The 20,658-nt window shown below is 40.2% G+C and overlaps 1 long non-coding RNA gene and 1 pseudogene across 1 annotated transcript in view; both read right to left on the bottom strand.

Annotated features, from left to right (window-relative positions):
- Positions 1-14,560, bottom strand: part of LOC111094420 — a 40,612-nt gene extending 26,052 nt beyond the window's left edge. Inside the window, exon 1 of the long non-coding RNA XR_005385280.1 lies at positions 13,865-14,560. This is a non-coding gene — a long non-coding RNA (uncharacterized LOC111094420). The remainder of the gene's footprint in view (positions 1-13,864) is intronic.
- Positions 14,561-18,785: 4,225 nt separating this feature from the next.
- Positions 18,786-19,541, bottom strand: LOC100688902 (annotated as a pseudogene).
- Between the last annotated feature and the right edge of the window lie 1,117 nt (positions 19,542-20,658).

Genomic DNA, 20,658 nt, shown 5'->3' with positions numbered 1-20,658 from the left:
TAGCAGAAAATATGGATTCAAAGGAAGAAAGACCTAATCCACAGGCTTGCTCTCCATCATGGGTCTCTACTTTCCACACAATCCTCAGTCCTCCCCTACTCCCAGGTCTTGAGGGACTGGCAGTGGTCAACAAGTGCCTTTGGCAGGGGGCTGAGAGGAAAGGGAAATAGCAGCAGGGATGAGTTAATACATATGTGGTGCCCAGCACAGTATTAGCAATAAGCAGTGTATTAGCTACTCTCATCATCAGGATCATTGTTGTTGGTCTTGTTATTATCAGGAAATAATGGATGTCTTATTTCTTAATATTCTGGAACATTCTGGAAATTCTGGGCCAATAGAGGAGATCCCAGAGTGTCTCATCTCAAATAGATGTACAGGGTTCTTATGTGTCCTTAACCTTCTCCATTGACAAGATGGAATCTGGTGGATTGTGCTGTCCAATGAGAGGCTATTACAGCTCTCTTGCTTCTATAACACCAGTACCACCAGCTCTCTGCTCCACCACAGTGTACATAACTAGCAGGTACAACTTCTACAACCATCTCCACTCTCATCCATTGCTACTGATACTGCCTTTGCCATTCCTAACAAGATGGCTAAGGGTGATCTCATCACCAGGATTATAACCCTTCTTTATGATTCATTCAAGCATCATCTGACTAAAGAACCAAAAACATATGTCCTGAAGAGTTGGATCAGAAGACTTTTATTTGACATTGTGTGGTGCCTCCCTCCCCACCAACCCTCAATCTTGATAATTAATCCCCAAACCTCTAATGAATCTTTATGAGAATAGAAGTGCTGGTGGCTTGTTATGATAACATTTCTTCCATTATTATGCAGATTCGATTTCTCCCTTATTCTCAAGAATACTTCACTGCATTCCCAACCTGTTTATAATCAAAGTGCCCAAGATACCTGAGCAAGAAACTCTCTGGTTGTCTTATATTATGAGCAGGGAAAAAGTGATAGTGTGACAAATGAAAGCATACTTTTGAAATAGGCAGCTGGCATTTTTAAGGATAACAGATTGGTGGAGGTAAATGTAAAATAAATGTAAAACAAAGAGAAATGATAATTTTTAAGAATCCAGGAACATTCTGAGAAGTCGCTAATAGCTCATTCTTGGAATAGAGCTATACTCAATAAGAATCTTATAATTCTAACCCAGCCTCTTCAATTATCACTCTCTACTAGACTATTCCTCATTCTTCCATTCCCACTGAAACATTTTGAACTTTCTATGAGTATTCTGTGATGGGAAAGTGAGACTCTGACTAATTTTTTTTTTCAAACAATGGCACTTCTGAGCATTCAGAAACATAAAAGAGGCAACCCTGAGGTGAATGTGAGGAGTCTTAATTTTCATTTAAAAAAAAATTTTTCATTTAAGATTTGATAGTTCTATATCTTAAAGCTCATTTAAGTTATCTCATGAAAATCATAGTCTGACAATAGTGGATATTTTATAAGAAAGTATACAATTTTTACCTCTCTGATCGACATCTAAAGTTAGTGGGAGGATTCTTCTCAAAACTTGTGAATCTCCCTTTTAAAACGCTAAGGATATACTAAATTCTGAAAAGCACAGTTGAAAATTAGTCTGGTTATTGAATATAAAACACTATTGTAAATGGAGTTATAGTTTCCACTTCTTAGCATCCTGAATACAGTTCACTTATGTCTCAAAAGTTCTGCTACTGACAAGTGAGTTTCCATATGAACTTTTTCAACTGTTTCGGAAAATCAACAGGACACTACAGCAGAAATGTTTCTCTGCTCTCTACTCGATGTGTTCATATCAGTTATTCACTCTTCATTTGTCATGGTAACATATAATGCCAACTACCTTCCCAATACTGCCTTAGATACTAAACAGAATTTAGATGAATGAATAAATGAATGACACAGTGTCTACTCTTTAAAATCTTACAATATAGTTGGGGAACTGACTTATGCTCATGAAAACAATACAAAAATATTATAAAATAATACAAAATGGTACACTGTATGAGTATGTGAAACAGAATGCTATAAGTATTCAAAGATGGAAGAGATCAAAGTGGGAAGACATAGTCCGGGAAGCAGCATAGAATGCTCAGTTGTTACTGAGCTATAATTGAGGGGCTGGATAAGAATTTGATTGAAAGAATAGACACAAATGGAAGGGGAAGTAGGAAGAGCCCACAAAAGTAGGAAAAATTCCAAAAGCTAGGGGGATTATTTGAGAATCAGAAATGAGGGAAGGGCAGCCTGGGTGGCTCAGTGGTTTAGCGCCACCTTTGGCCCAGGGCCTGATCCTGGAGACCCGGGATCAACTCCCACGGTGGGCTCCCTGCATGGAGCCTGCTTCTCCCTCTGCCTGTGTCTCTGCCTCTCTCTCTCTCTCTCTCTCTCTCTCTCTCTCTGTATCTCATGAATAAATAAGTAAAAAATTTTTTAAAAAAGAAAGAAAGAAATGAGGGAAGAGAAAGCAAAAAATACCAACCAGTCTGAAATAAATAATTTCTGCTAGAAAGTAAAAGGAAGATCATTCATTCATTTGAGTATAACAAAAGACAAGGGAAATGCTTGAGTCTGCTTTTGGGCAGAGTTCAAGACAAGTTCAGTGAATAAAGAGGGACTCATAAGGAAAACACAACATGAAAAAAAATTTTTAAAACAAGGACAGATACGATGGTAGAAGTAACTCAGAAAGAAAAGACAAAATATTCCCAGTTATGACTCTGCTCACTGTGTCCCATCTTCAACCCTACCACCAAAACTAAGATTTCAAGGAGCTAATTTCAAAGTAACTGTAGGGAACGTAAGACAGTGAAAGCTGAGGACAGGCCAACAGTGGAAGAACAAAGCGTATCTTTGAAGAGCAAGAAGCCAAGTGTAAGGCTGAGAAAGAGGGAGAGATCAAGCACCAGGGGCATATGGGGTGATCACAGGCAGGAAGGAACAGGACAAGAAAAGTCCCCATGAAGGAGATGGAGCATTATCTAAAAGACTCAGACTTCAGTTGGTTTTTGGTTTCCATGTGGCATCTGAAGACTTATGTGTATTATATGGTTTTCTACTCACCAAGCTATCCCAAGCACTATGTTTCCCAGACAGGTCATGTGAGAGGGAATACCAAAAAGACAGTACAGAAGGATGGGGCAGGGACAGCTAGTAGCATTCTGAACAGCTATTCTTAGCTTCTTCTTTGGCAGAGACTCCAATCTTCAGCTAAGCACATAGCTGCCTAAAATAAAGACCACGTTTCTCAGCCTTCCGTGAAGATAGGATGGCCATATAACTAAGTTCCAACCAATGAGATACAAAAAGTAAGTGGGTTTATTAGGAAAATACTTCAAAAGAATCTGAGTCGTAGAAGACTCCTTTAAATAAACCTCTGATTTACTTTTTTACTTTGCTTCCCTCTTTGGCTTTGCAACTAAAATAGGGTGACTGGAGCTCTGGCAGCCATCTTGTTCATGAGGTGACCTGAAAGATAGAAGCCATGCACTAGGATGATGAAGTAGAAAGGTGGAAGCAGCCTAGGACCCTGAAGTCTAAGACTTCCCTGCACTAGCCCTAGCATGCCTACTCCAGACTTCTACATGAGGGAAGAATAAAACTCTTGTGTATTTTTAAGCCACTGATATTTGGAGCTTATCAGTTACACACAGCTGAATCCAAACTGATTCAGGGCATTTGTAGCTGACCACAGTCAATAAATGGTTGCACAATGTACAAGATAAATTGTAAGATTGTGATGACTTAAAACTACAAATGAAAGCATGCTTCCTTCCCAGTTCTGAGCAGTGAGGAAGAAGAAACACATAACCAACAATAATTCACTACAATATGGGCTCTAACATATTGCAAATGCAACAGGGAAAAAACTTATTTAAAATCATGCCTTGACTTCTAAGGACAGTGCAATTGGGTAACTAAGAGTCTGTTACTTGTTAATTGGAGCGAAAAGTGAGAAAGTTTTAGAGCAACTGAAACAAACAAATATGCTCTGTATCCTGGAAGGAAATAAAAACCTAGAGAGTAGAAAGTAGAACCATAGGCGACTAGATCTGGGAGAAGGATTAAAAGAAAGACGAAGAAAGAAGAGGGCAAGAAGAACAGGAGAGAAAAGAAAGAACCAATATAGAGACAGAAGGACACATTAGTTGAAGTCAAGAAGAGAACCTTGTAAAGAGATGCCTAGTGGACGGTTAAATGTGAAATACAATTAAAATATGTAAATCTGTTCCCAGTCTACCCATGAAATCCTGAGTTAGATCTCTTATCTGTATGGAATAGATATCCTTTGGGTATATGTGAAGAATAATTAAATCCTGCTCCAAGGTTGGTGGGGGCCGTACCAGGGGCAGCGACAGCCACCATCTGGTTAAATATACAATGTACTATATCCCCTTCTGAGGAAGGAGATAGGGAAGTTTTAAAGGGGTAAAGTGCGAGTAGCATCAAGAATAATGAGTAATTTTAAAAATATTTTTATTTAATTATTTATTTGAGGGGGAAAGGAAGCAGAAGAAGAGGCACAAGCAGACTCCTGGCTGAGCATGGAGCCTGGCACAGTGCTCGATCTCACAACCCCATGATCATGACCTGAGCGGAAATCAGGAGTCAGACGCCCAACCGACAGAGCCACCCAGGAGCCCCCTTTATTTAAAAAAGGATTTTATTTATTTATTTATTTATTTATTTATTTATTTATTTTTAATTTATTTGAGAGAGAGTGCGAAGAAGAATGTGCAATTTTACTAGGCAGATAAAGGCAGTAGTTTCCAAGCAGAAGTACTAACATCTGCATATTCCCACTAACATCTGCATATTCCCAGAAAATGACTTAATGGAATGGAATGGTTATTTCTGTGAAAATTTCAGGTACCATGCCAAACTGGGGTGGCAAAACTTTGGGTACAAATAGACTTTTCAATATCTCTTAAATCTATGCAGGTAACTGATAAATGAAAGAGGATAGATAAGGGAAATGCCATTAGATCAGCCATATATTTAGCAAATATCCTAATGTACGAAGTATTCAAAGGTGAACAAACATAGGTCCCACTTTCAAGAATCTCATATTATATATTCATCATATTTTCATTGTGTTTTATTCCCACAAGCACGATAGCTGCTAAATAGCTACTATAAAACCTCTCTTATGTGATCATATTACTATGCTCTGAAATAGGTTGGTCTCTTTAAATAAATTATAACAGCTCCTTTGATCACCAAAGACCTATGACCTTATCATGATCAGAAAAGTTTATATGACCAATAGATGATTATGAGAATTGTGTTTGCTATAAGGTAGTTTCCTGTAGAACCTATGTTATTTAACTCTTTTTTATGTTATTTAATTCTGAATCATTTTCCAGCCATTTTATATCTCTTCCAAAGTAGAAGAAATAACATTCTAACTCCAATTAGCTCAGCAATGAAGATACCGAATTAAGCCAGCATAGTGAACAAGACAGAAAAGACAGTTTCAAGGACCTCTTACTTAAAATGGAGATGAGATGTTAAACAGAGGACAAGAGGAAGAAAATTAGTTCAAAAGGCAACATATGAGTTATGATAGTGCTAATGTGATACCATAATGACAGACTTCTAACCCATGATTAATTTAACCAGTCACATGAATCAACCTGCCAGTTATGTCAAAAGGAGTTGGCCTGTAAAATGAATTCTGAAAATAGTTCCAGCAGATGTGGGAGCAAGTGGAAGAGAGAGGACAGAGAAAGGAGAGGGGAGGAGAGATTAGTTCAGAGATTGGTGGGCCCTGGCTGTGGAGCAGAATTTTATTCACATGCCAGTTCACTGGCTTTGCTTCAGGACAACGAACTCTTCAATATGAGCTCAATTTGATGTACCTCATAGGAAGCACTTGCTCAGTAAGACCTTGCTTCTTCGGGTTTGGAGCCAGTCATTCCATAAATTCAAAACTAGCAGTCACCTACCCATATGATGGGTGTGATTTAAGAGATACTGAAAGGTCTATCTGCCTCCAAATTTTCACACTTACAGCTTGACATGAAGTCCTCACTATTACAATTCTGCCATTAAATTAAGTCCTCACTATTACAACAACAACTCTGCTGTTAAATTGCAACATACTCTGGACAGTGTCTGGAGAAATGCAAATATTGGTACTTATATCTGGTACATACAAGATCATTTTGTTACTTTCCTGCCCAGATATCCTTCCTTTGAGCATGGCTAAGGCCTTTCCAGCTGCCTGGGATAATTCTATAAATGTGTGAGGTCTACAGAATTTAGCTAATCTACAAATTACGAAGCCAAGAGAGTATGCATCTTGTCAAACATGTGGCTCTTTCAAAGATATAAGTACAACAAATTCCGAGTCCCCTGAAAAGATAGAGATTAAAAAGTGCTTGTGAATAATCAAGTCGTATAGCAATGAAGATGAAGGAACTATGACTACATGCAAAAACATGGATAACTCTCACAAATGATGAGCAAAAGTAGTCAAACATAAAGAGTACCTATTGTACATTTCCACCAATATGAAGTTCAAAACAGACAAAACTAAACTGTAGTATTAGAAGACAAGAAGATAGTCATTACCTTCGGAAAAGAAAAGAAATGGCAGTTGTGGGGGATGGAGACAAAAAAGAGGCTTCCGGTGTGCTGGCAATGTGCTGTATTTCTTGAACTGAGTGATTGTTACCTGGGTATTTATTTTGTGATAATTTGATAATTCATTTGTATTTCATGTACTTTTTATATGTAGTATAAATAAGTATATAATACTTCAATTATAAGTTATTTCTATTTTTATTTATTGTTTTTAAGTAGGCTCCATGCCTAACCTGGAGCTCTAATCCCAAGATTAGAGTCACATGCTCTACCAACTGAGCCAGCTAGGTGCCCCCAATTTAAAAAAATATTTAAAAGCAAAAGTGTAAAACTCAATGACATATGTGGAATCTCAAAGGGCTCCAAATAGCAAAACCAATCTTGAAAAGAAAACAGATTTGGAAGTCTTAAATTTCCTGATTTCAAAACTTACTACAAAACTACAGTAATCAGAACAGCGTGGTACTGGCATTAGAACAGACATACAGACCAATGGAATAAAATAGAGCTCAGACATAAATCCTTAACATATCTCATCAAAGGATTTTCAAAAAAGGTGCTAAGACCATTAAATGGGAAAAGACAGTCTTCTCAACAGCATGATGTTGGGAGAACTGGATATCTACATACAAAGAGGTGAAGTTGGAGTCCTACTTAAACCATATAAAAAGACTAACTCAAAATGAATTAAAGACCTAACTATGCATAAGAACTAAAATACCTCTTAGAAGAAAACACAGAAGAAAAGCTTCAAGACATTGGACTTGGAAATGATTTTTTTGATATAATACCAAAAGCACAGGCAACAAAAGAAAAACACAGACAGTTGGACTCCATCTTTTAAAAGTTCTGTAGAGGGCAGCCCTGGTGGCACAGCGGTTTAGCGCCGCCTGCAGCCCAGGGTGTGATCCTGGAGACCCGGGATTGAGTCCCACGTCAGGCTCCCTGCATGGAGCCTGCTTCTCCCTCTGCCTGTGTCTCTGCCTCTTTCTTTCTCTCTCTCTGTCTCTCATGAATAAAAAATAAAACCTTTAAAAAAATAAAAATAAATAAAAGCCCTGTACATCAGGGATGCCTGGGTGGCTTGGTGGTTGAGTGTCTGCCTTTGGCTCAAGTTGTGATCCCCAGGGTCCTGGGATCAAGCCCTGCATCAGGTTCCCTGTAGGGAGCCTGCTTCTCCCTCTGCCTATCTCTCTCTCTCTCTCTTATGAATAAATAAATAAAATCTTTTTTAAAACTACAAACTTCTGTACATCAAAAGACATTATCAAAAGATTGAAGGCAACTCACAAGATGAGAGAAAACTTCACAAATCACAAATCTCATATCTGATAAAGGATTGATATCCAGAACATAGAAAGAACCCCTACAACCCAACATACAGATAACTGATTTTTAAGATGGGCAAGGATCAAGTAACATCAGCAAGAGGTGGAATAGGAGTTTTCTACCATCATCACCTCCCCACAAAACATTCATTTTGACAACCACCCATAGATATGAGTACCTTTGTGGGAATCTAGGAGTCCAGCAGAGAAGTTTAGCACCCCACTGGAGCAAAAAGTCCAATAATGGATGTGTTAAAGAGAGTAAGAAAAATAGGTTCACTTAACCATGTCACCACTCTTGCAAAGCAGTACAGCTTTATATCAAGGGAGTCCCCCTCAATCTGCAATTTCTCCTAAAGGGAAAAGGGAATAAGCACCCAGCTTCCCAGCCATGCAGCATGCTACCCAAAAAGCCCACTTCTGTCTTGCTCCACCCAGAATACTGAGGTGATCAGCATAACTGAAAGGATGGGAGAAGCTGGTTGCCTAGCAACCAGGGCTCCGAATTCATCAAAGGAACGTGGATTCTACAAACCACTTCATAGATTCCATCAAGAAGACTGCCTATGAGCCACTTGAAATGCTTTGCCTGTAGACCCTTTCAACTGGCCCATGGAGACTCTCCATACTCCAAGTACCTCACCCACACCCTCTGCCATGGTTGGCTCCTCATGTGCACCCCCAGATACAGCAAGAATGAGCTTTTATAGATGGCATGTGAGCATATGCAGAAAACCAGCCAAACCTGCAGGGTTAAGAGAAGGCAAACAAACTTCAGTAAAGGGCACTGCTCTATGGAAAACAAATGAGAAGCTCTCAGCACCCAGGCTAACCCCAGGATCTGGGGGAGTAAGAGAAAGCATACAACCTTAGGAATTCTCCCCAAAGAAATATCAGTGAGGGTAACAACATGAGAGACACCTCACTCTGGGAAACGAACAGGGGTGTTGGAAAGGAGGTGGGCGGGGGGTTGGGGTGACTGGGTGACGGGCACTGGGGGGGCACTTGATGGGATGAGTACTGGGTGTTATGCTATATGATGGCAATTGAACTCCAATTAAAAAAAAAAAAAAACAGTTAAAAAAAAAAAAAAGGAATTCTCTCCAAAGAGGGAACAAGAAACATGGAGTGGACACAGCCATAGTAAAGGTCTCAGAGAGCCTTAGATTCCCTAGGCAAGCTGACTGGTGAGGGTATTTCTCTCTCCCAAAGCCAAGCCAGTCAGTAATGCTTCTTCAAATATGAAGGCAGCACCACAAGATTTTAAGGAACATAAAACATTGAGGACACATGACACCACCAAAGAAATACAATAATTTTCCAGTCACTCACTCCAAAAAAATGGAAATCTACAAATCACCTGTCAAATATTTCAAAATAATTGTTTTAAGGCAGCTCAGTGAGCTACAAGAAAACACAGATAATGAACTCAATAAAAACAGGAAGATAATACATAAACAATCTGAAAAGTTCAGCAGATATGGAAATCATGAAAAAGTACCCAAGAGGAATTTGGGGGCTAAAGAATCCTATGAATTCAATGAAAAATGCAGTCATCAAGATAGTGACCTAGGTCATTCCTGATTTCAGTCCCCTAAGAAGTCCACCTAGCAACTATCCATTGACAAGACACCATTGTGAAAATACCAGGAACTGGGGGTGAGCCTGACACACACTTGGACTGCAGAAACCATGAGAATTGCCTCAAAGGTGTAAGAAGAGTGGCTAAACACTGACCACACTACCCCTGTCTCAGGCTGGCATAGCACCACACCAAGAGGCCCCCTGGCCCTACAGTTTCCCCAGTAGGAAAAAGAGAGTCCGAAGTGAGTATCTAGCTCCCAGCATTGTGGGTTTCTCCCCAGGGGACCCACTTGAGTCTTGCCTCCTGTGGATCTTTAGGAGGGGAAATCTGTAGGGCTTGACTACTGGAGATCAGGTTGTGATGGAGACGTAGGACAGGGCTTACAGCAATGAGCTCTCAGATCTTAGCAGAGTGAGTTCCTACTCATGGTAGTACCCAAATAGAAATCCCAACCAGTGGCTTGGCCCATCTGCAGGGGAAAGTCAGTAGAACCCGCCTGGCCAGGGTACTCAGTATGTAGTTCCTCATTTGATACCCCCAAACAGCAAACCTTGCTGGCCTCTCACATCCTGTTCTGCTGCCCTGCTCAGGTGGAGAAGCTCATTCTTAGCCCTCCCTACTGTTGATGGTACCTTCCCCCCAGCCCTGGCAGATCAGGAAGCCTGACCAGAGCACTTGGGAAGCTGGACAGCCCAGCCGCATTTCAGCAGAGAGCCCAGCCTCGGGGTTGCCCTTCTGCAGGCCAAGCTGTTAGCCTTGTCTGGCGAGGGGACTTGGGGCATAGTTCAGCCCCCATTTGAACCCAAACAATGAGCTCTGCCAGCCTGGGGACCTGTTCTGCGGCCTTGCCCAGGCAAGGACACTGACTCATAGCCTTGCCGCTGCTGAATACATCTTCAGCCCCATCTGACCAGGAAACCTAACCAGAGCACTGGAGAAGCTGTGTAACCCATCCCACAGCTCCAGTTATAGTGGCACGTGAGCAGAGAGCCCAGCAACTAGCTCTGGCAATCTGCAGAGCAAAGCCAATGGCCTTGTCTAGTCAGGGCACTCAGTGCACAGTTCTGCATATTCCCATCCCAAAACAAATTGTACCAGCGTTGGGCCCATTCTGCTGCCCTATCGAGGCAATGGAGCTAATTCATATTCCCGCGTATACACAGTGCCCAGTCCCTCCCAACAAAGCCTGATCAGAGAATCCAGGAAACTTCAGAGCCCATCCTACAGTTGCACTTGGGCAGGGAACCAGCCAGCAGTCCTATCCAACTATTCCCAGCCAGCAGCATACCCTCCACCTCAGAGTTCGGGCAGTGGCCTCACCCAAAAATAGACCCCACCTGCCCAAGGATGCTCCCAGCTGACCTGTCCAAAACCACAAGCTAAGCAGACTGCTGAAGGACTATCTCTACCAAAGCTAACCTGTAAAGTCTGGGAGAGGGGACTGCTTACTCAAATGCATGGCTACCAGGATCACGAAAAATCAGGTGAACATACCACCATCAAAGGAATTAACAAAGCTCAAATAACTAGCTGTGAAGAAGCCGAGATCTATGAACCGACATAGAATTCAGAATAATCTTAAAAATGTTTAACGAACTTGGTGTACAGAAACAATGAATGAAATTAAGAAACAATGCAGGAGGGTGCCTGGCTGGCTCAGTGGTTGAGCATCTGCCTTTGGCTCAGGTTGTGATTCTGGGGTCCTGGGATTGAATCCCACATCAGGAAACTCCCTGCAGGGAGCCTGCTAATCTCTCTGCCACTCTCTCTGTGTCTCTCATGAATAGATAAATAAAATCTTTTTTTAAAAAAAAGAAAGAATGCATGAACAAGGAGGTGTGACAAAGAAACAGAACCATCAAAAGAAAAACCCAGAAATTTTAGAACTGAAGAATACAATGACTGAAATGAAGAATTCAGGAGTTACTTCAATAACGACTCAACCAAGCAAAAGAAAGGACCTGCCATTTGCTACAACATGGATGAGCCTCAAGGACATTGTGTTAAGTAAAATAAGCCACACACAGAAAGACAAATGCTGCATGATCTTACTGATATGTGGAATCCAAAAGAGTCAGACTCATAGTAACAGAGAGTGAAATGGTGGTTGCCAGGGACTGGGGGATGGCGGTAATTGAGAGATAATGGTCAGAGGGTACAAAGTTTCAATTATAAGAGGAATGTTCTAGGAATTGAATTTATAGCATGATGACTATAGAGTTAATGTAATGTATACTTGAAATTTGCTGTGGAGCAGATCCTGAGTGTTCTTACCACAAAAAGGAAAAAGTGTTCACTATGTCAAATGATAAATGTGTTCATCAACTTGATTGTGGTGAGCATTTCACAATAGTATGTAGTTCAAAACATCATGTTGTAGATCTTAGATACATTTTTAATATGTCAATCATACTTCAATAAAGCTAGAAAAAGATGGGCAAAGGACCTGAATAGATGTTTCTCCAAAGAAGATATACAAATGGCTAATAAGCACACAAAAAGAGGCTCTACATCACAAATCATTAGGAAAATAGAAACCAAAACACAGTGAGATACCACTTCACACCCATTAGGATGGTTATTATCAAAAAGCAACAACAGAAAATAACACGTTAGTGAGAATGGGGAAAAATCTGAACCCTGGCCCATTGCGGGTATGAAGGTAAAATGATGCAACTGCTGTGAAAAATGTTACAGTGGTTCCTCAAAAAATTAAATATAGGATTACCATATGAAACAGCAATGCCACCTCTGGGTACAGACCCAAAAGAACTGAAGGCAGGGACTCAAACAGATATTTGTACATTTTCAAGCAACATTATTCACAGGGGCCAAAAAATGGAAGCGTCCATCTGAAATGTGCTAGGAGTGCCTGGGTGGCATAGTCAGTTAAGTGACCGACTCTTGATTTCAGCTCAGGTCATGATCTCGGGGCCCTAGGATCCAGCCCCGCATCAGGCTCCCTGCACAGCAAGGAATCTACTTCTCCCTCTCCCTCTGCTCCTCCCCTCATTCGTGCTCTCTCTCTCTCTCAAATAAATGTTAAATATCTTAAAATAAAAATAAAATGTGGCAAACACATACGATGGAATGTTATTTAGTCTTCAAAAGGGAAGAAATTCTGACACCGGCTACAGCACGGATGAAGCTTGAAGGCATTACACTGAGTGAAACAAGCCAATCACAAGAAGACAAATATGCCTCCAGTTATATGAAGTACCTAGAATAGCCAAATTCACAGAGACAGAAAATAAAATCGTGGTTGCCATGGTTGGGCAGTGGGAGAGAACGGAGAGTCATCGTTTAATGGGTACAAAATTTCGATTGGGGAGGATGAGAAAGTCCTGGAGAGGGATGCTGGTGTCCGTGCAGGATGAATATACTTGATGCTCCTGAACTCTACACTTAAAACTGGTTCCGACGGCAAATTTTACCACAAGAGAGGGTTTCATTTCACCAACAAAACCTGGCCTATAACTGAAGCTGTATTTTGCACCAGCACTTTCCAAAACTAAATCAGAACCCTAGCCTGGTGCCTGGCGAGCTGCATAGGAATTACTTTGAGAGCTTGGCCCAATCACAAGCTATACGGCCCGCATCAAGATTCTAATTCATAATATCCAGGGTGAGGCCTCAAGTTTTATTTTATGCGTCCCCAGCGATTCTAATGTGCAGCTATGTTTGATGGCTGCTCTTCTGCAATTTCCCCATATCCAGTTTAGAGGCAGAGAAGTAATTATCTACCTTTTGTTTATCATAGGCTCAACTCTAAATGTTCTAATCTTATATAATGAAATATACTATTTTTTAACTTAAGGCCAAATCGATATTTAAGAAAAGCCCCAAATTGAATCAATTGAAATCTTAAACCTTGACTTCACAGATGTTACTCAAAAAAAAGAACTGATGTGAATAATTAAAAATTATGTTTTTAGACACATTTTCTCAACTCCTCCTGTTAGCTTTGTGTTGAAATTTCTTAGATGGCCACAAAATACTTGCCAGGTCAGAAGGAACTGTCACCCCACATCTTGTTTTGTCAAATGCTGGCATTATTTTAAATATCTGACTCTTTGCTCATGGGCATGTTTATATTTTAAAAATCAGCTACGGTGGGGCGCCCAGGTGGCTCAGTCAGGTAAGCATCTGCCTTCTGCTCAGGTCATGACCTCGGATCCAGGGATTGCGCCCCATGGTGGGCTCTCTGCTCAGGAGGGAGCCTATTTCTCCCTCTCCCTCTTCTTCTCCCCCCTTCTCTCACTCCTCTCTGCTTGTGCTCTCTGCTCTCTGTTGTGCTTTCTCGAATAAATAAACAAAATCTTTAACAATAAAATAAAAACCAGCTTCAGGGTACCTGGGTGGCTCAGTTAGTTGAGTGTCCGACTCTTGATATCAGCTCAGGTCTTAATCTCAGGGTTGTGAGTTCAAACCCAGTGTTGGGCTCCACAACTGGGCATGAAGCCTACTTAAAAAAACAACAACCACAAACAAACAAACAAAATCAGCTTCCACCTGAAATAATCAGTATCTCTTCAGTGAAAGCACTATGCAATAATTATATCCCATTTGCATCTGCAGATTCATTCATTATTTACAACTGTATGATTTTACATTATTGATCAGCATCTTTCTGGAGCCAAGAAATTTATTTAATTACATGGTAAATCAAGAGCCTAAAGATGTCTACGGGCAATTCTTGACAAGCGGTGACACGTGGTATCATGGAAACACTGAACTGAAACGCAAAGGCCTGGCTGGTATGCTTGTCCGTGTGCCACCCAGATTCCTGCTTCAGGACTAAGCACTCACTGCCTCCGTTGAATGAAGAGGAGTGCCCTCAGCTAAAAGGTTATGCTTTTTCCCAGAGTCAAGCTACATATAATGACTGGTGGGCCCAGACCTCTTGCCCCAGTCCATACATCTCCCAAGGTCCACCCCAGCTTTCCACTTTCCTGGCTAAGGCTCGCCTGTGATCCAGCTGCATCACTGTTCCACCTCTCTCTGCCCTGCCTTCCTCATTCCCAAGAGCAAGCTCTAATGAATCATCGGCAACAGAATCTTCAGCTCAGAGTCTGTTTCCATGGAAACCAGACCCGCATCACCTATTCTCTCAACTAGCTCTGTAACCATAGTAAAGCCACTTAACCACAACTCCCCCTGTAATTGAAGTCTTACTGAGCTCGGGGCCACTGAAAATCCCCAGTGCCACACAGAACAATCTTCTGCAGTGGCAGAGACCTGCCCTCAGGACTCACCTGCTGTGACCAGGTTCATACATTTTACAACCCGTCCCTTTATATTTTACCCCCTATAGATGGCAAGGAGGAGAAATTCTGTATCACTACCAGGTACTTCTTAAGGTTCATCAGTTCCAAGGGAGGCTATGGCCTTTCTCTGGATAGAAAATGTCCTGGGACAGGGGTAGCTTCCAGTGATCTCGTCATCCAGACTTCCCTAGTTCCAGCGCTAACAGTCCCATGTCCCAGGAAACCCCTCAGTTCCAGGCAAACCTAGGCCATTGGTCACCCTAACTTATGTCCTCCGGCTTGCACAATTAGTCATCATCCTGGTGACTCTGGCTGCCTGAACTACCCACGATGCAGAGTATAAGACCAGGTCATCTCTACTGCTGTACTTTTCCTTTTTCATGGCCCTTTTATTTTTCCTTTGTAACGCCTACCATAACTGTCATTAGTTATGCAATTATTTGTCTAATTTTTGTGTCCTAACTAGATTGCGAGTGCCAAATGAACCTGTTTGCCTTGCCCATGGTTGTATCCTTAGGGCTTGGCAGAGAGCCTAGCACACAAGCAATGACCAATAAATATTTGCTGAATAAATAAATGAAGCAGGAAGGAGGGAGATGTGTTACACCTGAGACCCACTCGAGAGGTGAAAAACTAACAAAAGGATAAAGTGCAGGATAGTCGGAATGAAAATAAACAAATAGGGGGTGGAGAACTAGATACATACATTCAACCTTATGCCGTGTTTCCATTTTTCTGTCTCATATTATTACATTGCTGAACTATTGTGAAGCATTTGGTTAATGCCAACACTCAGATTTAACACATATTCATAATTTTCCATCAGATCAAGTACACTGAAATACAACAGGCCCTCAATTAAAAAAAAAAAAGTGTTGTTGGAATGAATGAGCTGCATCACATTTTGAAGGTCACTGTTTCAGACAAGCACCCTGACAAGGAGATTTTAAATTCTTAGGAACAGAATCCTTTATCTAGAAGAGAGTCTATCAGTTTTTGGTCAGACCTTCCAATTTCTCTCTCAAGGCAACTGCATATCACATCTTAATTCCCTTAAGGTAGTATTTTCTGTGAATTTCTATTTTTTTTTCCCACTGGCTACTACCAGAATAAAGCACATCCTTTCGTATCATTTGAAGACACACTGAAATTCTCTTTTTATATCTTCTCATGACCATAATAAAAATCTTTATGTGGAACTCCCCACCCACATAACAGCTTTTTGATCTTGTTGATGCTTAAACTGAAACTGGCCTAAATTGAAACATATGCTTAAAAAAATACAGGAACTTCTGTGAAGTTACTTATCAGTAAATGTTATCCATTTTGAACAGCAATTCACAAAAACAATTCCTTTTGCTTTTAGATTCTGGTGTAATGATAATTAGATTTGGAACATGAAAATGGATTTTGCAAACATGAGACACCAAAGTTGATTTTGCCCTTGTTTTTGTTCTTATAAGAGATTTTTTTTTATCAAAGTTGTTTTATTTTATTTAATTTTTTATTTTTTTGAGAGAGAGAGCATGTCCAAGGGGAGGGGCAGAGGGAGAGAGAGAGAATCTTAAGCAGGCTGCACACTCCATGGAGTGCAACGCAGGGCTTGAGCTCACCACCCTGAGATCATGACCTGAGCTGAAATCAACAGTGAGATGTTTAACTGACTGAGCCACCCAGGGCCCCTCTTATAAGAGACTTTTTATTCTAGAGCCTATAGAAGTGAACAGCTTCATTTGTCAAGCAAAAAATTACCTTTGTCTCATCAATCTATTTCATACCATCTATGAAATATTTATTAAAAATTTGTCAATAATTTCACTGCAGTAGCTTATAATATAAACCATAGGAACCACATGATAGAAATATATAACCAAATGAGCCAGATGATAAATAGATAGTTGGTTGACTAAACAGGTCAAAACTTCAAAACTCCTTTGTCTCTGCCCAAACTTAATGTACAATTGTGAGATTTACAGTCCTCTAACCTCCACTGTCAGGCTCCTTGGCTAAGACGATGAGCACTTCAAACCTCTAGGAGTTGAATATGGGAGAAGGCTACGCTAGGGCAACAGCAGCACAACTGGAGGACCACTGGAAATCTGGGAGACATTTTCAGGGGCTGATGAGGTTAAAAATCTATTTCACAATATTCTTAAGATATTCTCTGAGGATTTTGACTCACCTTGCTAACATTTCTGTTGATAACACAAAACAGGGGGGAAGGAAACCACTGGCACCTAAATACATATCATGATAGTGGTACCAAACTGTGCTAGCAGCCACTTTATTTTTACCAAAATGCACTTACTGAAAAAAAAATAATAATAAAAAGCAAAACAAAATAAAACAGACAATTTCTCTTCAGAGGGCTCTTGATGAATTATTATTTTTATTAAATCTGGATGGTCGAGAACATGTCTTTTAAATATTCTGTAAAATGAAATGAGAAGTACACATAAAGAACTATAGGATGCTGAGAACAAACTGGTGGTTGGGGTGGGGGATGGGCAACGAAGTAGGTGAAGGGAATTAAAGGGTACAAAATTCCAGACATAAAATAAATAAGTCATGGGGATGAAAAATACAACATAAGGAACATAGTCAATAATATTGTAACAACTCTCCCTAGTGACAGAGGGTAACTAGAGTTAGGATCATGAGCATTACACAATGTATAGAAATGTGGAGTCACTGTGTTGTATTCCTGAAACTAACACTGTCAACTCTACTTCAATAAAAAGATTTTTTCATTATAAAAAAATTTAATAATAAAATACTCTAATAAATTTTAATAATAAAATACTCTTAAAAAAAGAAGAACTACTTTATATTAAAGTGAAATAATTTTCTCCAGGAAGAGCATTTGTAGCAGATAATTTGCACACTGGACTGGCTGCTTTTTCATGTGCTACCATTTTATTTGAAAAAACAACTGACAGGCAAAGTATGCTTATTCAGACTTGGGTATTTGGCAGACATTTTACTGAAAATAAACTGAGCCTTTAACTTCAAGGAAAACAACTGACAATATTGTTGCCAGTGATAAAATGCAAGCTTTCAAGTGAAAATTAGAATTTTAGAAATCTGTATCCAACACCGTGAGCTTAACAGCTTACCAATATTTAAAGACTTTCTGATGAAACTGGTAGTAATATAAACAAATGTGATTTTTCGATACTGCATAATGAAATGTGTCAACATTTGGAAGATCTGCATAACTCAGTGAAATGGTATTTTCCACACCGATGCATGATGTTACAAAATGACGCATGGGTAAAAGATCCATTCAAAGTGCAAGACCGATCAATGGATTTTAATGTAGCAAACCATAAAAAGATCATTGGGATGGTTTTAGATTCCACACTGCAGCTATCTTTAAGAAACTACCACTTGTCATGTGTCAGTGTAATTTCAAAGAAAAATATTCACTATTACAGGACAATGCTATTAAAACAGTCCTCTTTGTTTCAATTTATATATCTGAGAGCAAATTTTCTTCATAATTCAACCAGAGCCATAGATGGAATGCAGACAGAGACATGAAAATCTAAGTGTGTTCTATTAAATCAAACACTAAAAAAGATTTGAAAAATCATAAAACAATGCCACTCTTATCACTATTTTTTTATGTGGGAAAATACAGTTATATTTCATCAAAAACATGTTGTTTATGCTAGCAGGTAGATCATTCTTTGCTAATTTTAATTGGATTTATATGTAAATTTTTAAAATTGTCTTAGCTTTAACTTCTTTTTTGTTGTTGTTTCATTTATAATTTATTAGCTCTTCCAGTGTTTCACAGTCATACAGGGGTTTCAATGATTAACATCAATAGGACAAAAGGTGGACTTACACAAATGTCTTGATTGAATCAGACTATTATTGATGGAATTTTTTACTCTATCCTAAGTAGTATTAGGCAGTCTTCCATCCAGGCAATTTCATAGCTTACAGGGGGGAATGTAAATGTCCTTAAAGCTGGACAATAGTAAGCCCGTGGTTTGATGGTTACACTATCTCATACTGGTTATTCGTTATGGCGCGAGAGAGGCAGTAGGCTAGAAGGATTCCAACCAGCTGAAAGCAAGCAACTCCAAAAGAAATTCCCACAACCATTCCCATTTCTGACTCTTTAATGGTCATCACCTTTATAAAACAACTTTCATTGTTTACTTTATCTGCATCTCTCTTGGAGAACCATTTTCAAGTTTACAGCAACTCTTGGGAAATCCTTTTTCTGAGTAATAATCAGTATCCCTCCAATCTCAATAGTCGGTGACACCACACGATGTAACATATTTTGAATCTTGTCTACTGCATCGCTTCTATAATCTCCCATAGAGTTATACTGCTTTAAAGTTTTCTCATAATTATTCTAAAAGCTGTTCCTTATCTCATGCCTGAAAACAAATCCTACGATGGCAGCGACCAATTCAACCAAAAAAATGAGAGTCAGAAACATTGCATACAGTTTTAGCATCCATGCAAAAGCTCGGCAGGTAGCAAAACAGCCAAAGGTGCCCAAAAGCATGATGACAGTGCCAGTGCCAATGAGCACAAAGGGGACATTGGTGACCTTCTTATTTAAAAGGAAAAATAATTCTCCAGGCTCATCTTGTCCCAAATGCCAACGGCAAGAAGGATTACACCAGTGATCCAGAAGATGAAAGTGTAGATCAAGAGGATGCTCTTGAAACAAGTAATGACTGGTTTGGTCTGCAGCCTCCCAGACGGGGACACCATGACTAGCCCACGACCCTGCCCCACTGCCTCAGTTTTAATTTCTAATGCAGTAAATCTCAATCGATATAACCTATGTAAACAATAAGTTTTAAGAGTATAAAGATCCTGAATAATTTTTAAGAGTATAAAGAGGTCCTGAGTCCAAAAAGTTTGAGAATCACTGCTCAAGATGCTGAAGTCCTATTTTGCTTAGGCTGAAGTCTGCTTTTTGTCACTTGGACCTGAAGTTAGAACTGATAGTGAGGAAAAGGCAAATCCAAGACCGGCATCGCATTAATACAGACAACGAAGCACCCAAATCAGTATTCAGAACAAAGAGAAAGAATCCAATCGATGCAGGACACAGGAGCCAGAGGTGACTGAGAATAGAAGTCTTTCTCACTCTCCTTGCTTCTGGATCTGTAGAAATAGTGTAGATTCTCAAATCCAGAATTGGGATTTACTCAAAATATTAAGAAGAATGATTTAAACTGACATCTCGGGGTGGCTCAGTGGTTGAGCATCTGCCTCCAGCCCAGAGCGTGATCCCTGAGTCCCAGGATCAAGTCCCACATCGGGCTCCCTGTGGGGAGCCTGCTTGTCCCTCTGCCGATGTCTCTGCCTCTCTCTCTGTGTCTCTCATGAATAAATGAATAAAAATTTAAAAAATAAAATAAACTGACATCTAGGTAACATAAGTTATAATAGGAAAAATCCTGCTATTGAAATTGTATTTCACAAAATAATGCTCACGGGATCCCTGGGTGGCGCAGCGGTTTAGCGCCTGCCTTTGGCCCAGGGCGCGATCCTGGAGACCTGGGATCGAGTCCCACGTCAGGCTCCCGGTGCATGGAGCCTGCTTCTCCCTCTGCCTGTGTCTCTGCCTCTCTCTCTCTCTTTCTCTCTATCATAAATAAATTAAAAAAAAATAATGCTCACATGTCCATCACTGATGAATAGAAAATAAAATGGGGTAGAGCCAGAGAATGGAGTGTTGGGACACCCTGGGTGGCTCAATTGGTTAAGTGTCTGATTTTGGCACAGGTCATGATCCTGGGGTCCTGGAATCGAGCCCACGTCTTTGACTCCATGCTCAGTGGGGAGTCTGCTTCTTCTTCTCCCTCTGCCCCTCCCCATTCCTGCTCATTCTCTCTCTCTC

This window comes from Canis lupus, chromosome 37 (assembly GCF_011100685.1).
Source record: "Canis lupus familiaris isolate Mischka breed German Shepherd chromosome 37, alternate assembly UU_Cfam_GSD_1.0, whole genome shotgun sequence".
NCBI classification, from domain to species: Eukaryota; Metazoa; Chordata; class Mammalia; order Carnivora; family Canidae; genus Canis; species Canis lupus.
The sequence above is the reverse complement of the archived record's forward strand: the minus strand, read 5'-3'. Positions and strand labels throughout refer to the sequence as shown.